The 3400-nt window shown below is 41.3% G+C and overlaps 1 long non-coding RNA gene across 1 annotated transcript in view; it reads left to right on the top strand.

The window, feature by feature from the left end:
- The first annotated feature begins 296 nt into the window (after positions 1-296).
- LOC119428772 overlaps positions 297-3400 on the top strand; it is a 3266-nt gene continuing 162 nt past the window's right edge. The window contains exons 1-2 of the long non-coding RNA XR_005187717.1: positions 297-379; positions 467-493. This is a non-coding gene — a long non-coding RNA (uncharacterized LOC119428772). The remainder of the gene's footprint in view (positions 380-466; positions 494-3400) is intronic.

Below are 3400 nucleotides of genomic sequence, written 5' to 3'. Positions count from 1 at the left end.
TTTTTTCAAAAGAGATCAGAAATGCTTGGCCATTTGCAATTTCACTTTATAACAGCTCCTCTCTGACAGGTGAACACTGTTAAATTTAAAGCTGCACAAAACTACTGTCAAATAAATCAAATGTGTCTCCACTGTCCTTATCTGCTCTCAGTGTTTGTTTTTATTTTTATTCTTGTTCTTGAGTTTGAGCTCGTCGGCTGCTGTGACAAACTAATTTCCCTCAGGGGAACAATAAACTGTATTTCTATTCAATAATTATTTTTATTTTTTTTATCTGCTCTGCCACAATCTGTGTTCTCACAAATAGACCAGAACAATAAAACTTATTTTAATGTCATTATTTCTGAATCAGATCATTCGAATGGTACATCGGCACCTGGTAAGTTTCCAAGTCTTCTCTGAACAGCTGATCATATTTTGCACCAGGTTTTGTTGATTTTCACCTTTCTCTTCATCTCTGTTGCAGCAAACGACAAGAGAGAGACTGACGAATGTAAGATAATAAACTCTTTTGGCATCAGTAAAGCTTAAAAATGTGTTTTCAGCCAACAGCAGCTTGCAGGGTTTTTTTTATTTATTTATTTATTTTTTACTCGCCGGTGTCTATTTGAAGCCACTTTGTGCTGTTTGTGTGTTTACATCAAGCGTGAGCAAGTTGTACATTTTCACCCTCACAGAGTTCACAGGGCGACTTTATTTAATAATTTATTTATCTTTTAGCTCTTTTTTTTTAGTGATCGGAGTCTTCAGGCACCTAATGATGCCATCATAAAGCCCATTATTGCAGCCGTAATCACCCTTCTAAACAAAAAACAAAATCCCTCATACATTAAAGAAACTACTTTTTACTTTTTGCTCCATGCTGCAGAATACTACAGTTTTTATTCAGACAAGATTATAAGAGTTAAATCCACAAAACTGAGTTAAAAAGATGAAGGCTGTGATGTTCTACAGCGATCGAGGTCTCTGAATCACGAGCTACAGTAGTCCAGGACTATTCAACTGGTGGCCCAGGGGCTAAATCAGGCCCATGGCTGTGCTCAGTCAGGCCCACCAATGGGTTCATATTTGAATGAAAGTAGATTTTAACCGTAAAACAAACTTATTTAATGACAATTGCTGGATGTCCGGCCCCTGACCTCTTGGCTTTCAGTAACTGTGGCCCCCCGAGTTTCTTGATGAACCACAGGATGGATCATCCAGCGGCAGCTGGTTGCTTCCACTGGCAAACATTTCTTCTTCCCATTTCATGAAAACGTACAGGTCCTTCTCAAAAAATTAGCGTATTGTGATAAAGGTCATTATTTTCCATAATGTAATGATAAAAATGAAACTTTCATATATTTCAGATTCATTGCACACCAACTGAAATATTTCAGGTCTTTAATTGTTTTAATACTGATGATTATGGCATACAGCTCATGAAAACCAAAATGCCTGTCCCAAAAAATTAGCATATCATGAACAGGTTTTCTAAACAAGCTATTAACCATCTGAATCAACAACGTAACTCTAAACACCTGCAAAAGATTCCTGAGGCTTTTAAAAACTCCCAGCCTTGTTCATTACTCAAAACCACAATCATGGGTAAGACTGCCGACCTGACTGCTGTCCAGAAGGCCATCATTGACACCCTCAAGCAAGAGGGTAAGACACAGAAAGAAATTGCTGAACGAATAGGCTGTTCCCAGAGTGCTGTATCAAGGCACCTCAGTGGGAAGTCTGTGGGAAGGGAAAAGTGTGGCAGAAAACGCTGCACAACGAGAAGAGGTGACCGGACCCTGAGGAGGATTGTGGTGAAGGGCCGATTCCAGACCTTGGGGGACCTGCGGAAGCAGTGGACTGAGTCTGGAGTAGAAACATCCAGAGCCACCGTGCACAGGCGTGTGCAGAAAATGGGCTACAGGTGCCACATTCCCCAGGTCAAGCCACTTTTGAACCAGAAACAGCGGCAGAAGCGCCTGACCTGGGCTACAGAGAAGCAGCACTGGACTGTTGCTCAGTGGTCCAAAGTACTTTTTTCGGATGAAAGCAAATTTTGCAAGTCATTCGGAAATCAAGGTGCCAGAGTCTGGAGGAAAACTGGGGAGAAGGAAATGCCAAGATGCCAGAAGTCCAGTGTGAAGCACCCACAGTCAGTGATGGTCTGGGGTGTCATGTCAGCTGCTGGTGTTGGTCCACTGTTTTATCAAGGGCAGGGTCAATGCAGCTAGCTATCAGGAGATTTTAGAGCACTTCATGCTTCCATCTGCTGAAAAGCTTTATGGAGATGAAGATTTCATTTTTCAGCACGACCACTGGTAAATGGTTTACTGACCATGGTATTACTGTGCTCAATTGGCCTGCCAACTCTCCTGACCTGAACCCCATAGAGAACCTGTGGGATATTGTGAAGAGAAAGTTGAGAGACGCAAGACCCAACACTCTGGATGAGCTTAAGGCCGCTATCGAAGCATCCTGGGCCTCCATAACACCTCAGCAGTGCCACAGGCTGATTGCCTCCATGCCACGCCACATTGAAACAGTCATTCATGCAAAAGGATTCCTGACCAAGTATTGAGTGCATAACTGAACATGATTATTTGAAGGTTGGCGGTTTTTGTATTAAAAACACTTGTCTTTCATTGGTGGGATGAAATATGCTCATTTTTTGGGACAGGCATTTTGGGTTTTCATGAGCTGTATGCCATAATCATCAGTATTAAAACAATTAAAGACCTGAAATATTTCAGTTGGTGTGCAATGAATCTGAAATATATAAAAGTTTCATTTTTATCATTACATTATGGAAAATAATGACCTTTATCACAATATGCTAATTTTTTGAGAAGGACCTGTATACACATCTTACCGTACACATAACGCCTTTTTTAAATTTTTTACCTACACTTTCCATAAGTAGAAACCCTTTCTGAACGCTGACCTCCGCTGTGGCAGGAGCAGTGATTCTCGGTTAGCCTCCTAATGCGCAGCACCTCAGAGTCATCGCAAAATAATATCTGATTTTTATATATTTTTTTTAATTCAGAGCTGTTCATGTCACGATGTATTTAAAGTACAAGCCCACCCCCTGTCAAACACCTTTTATAGCAGGGCTATTCAAATGGTGGTCGGGGGGCCAAATCAGGCCCACGGGTGAGCTCAGTTGGGCCCACCAGTGGGTTCGTTTTTAAATTAAACTAGATTTAAAACCATAAAACAAACTTACTTAATTAGAATAACTGATGGATGTCTGGCTCCTGAGCTCTAGGCTTTCATTAATTGTGCCCCCCCCCACCCCCCCCAAGTAATGTAGTTGAACAGCCCTGCCTTATAGTTTATTTGTACATGTTGAAGAGTTTTGTGGTGACCACGAGTTGTTTTGTATGTTCTACAGGTGCTATACCGTTGAAAAGCACAC

Source organism: Nematolebias whitei, chromosome 23 (genome assembly GCF_014905685.2).
Source record: "Nematolebias whitei isolate Nwh7 chromosome 23, NemWhi1, whole genome shotgun sequence".
Lineage (NCBI taxonomy): Eukaryota > Metazoa > Chordata > Actinopteri > Cyprinodontiformes > Rivulidae > Nematolebias > Nematolebias whitei.
Note: the sequence above shows the minus strand (reverse complement) of the source record. Positions and strands in the feature narration are given on the sequence as shown.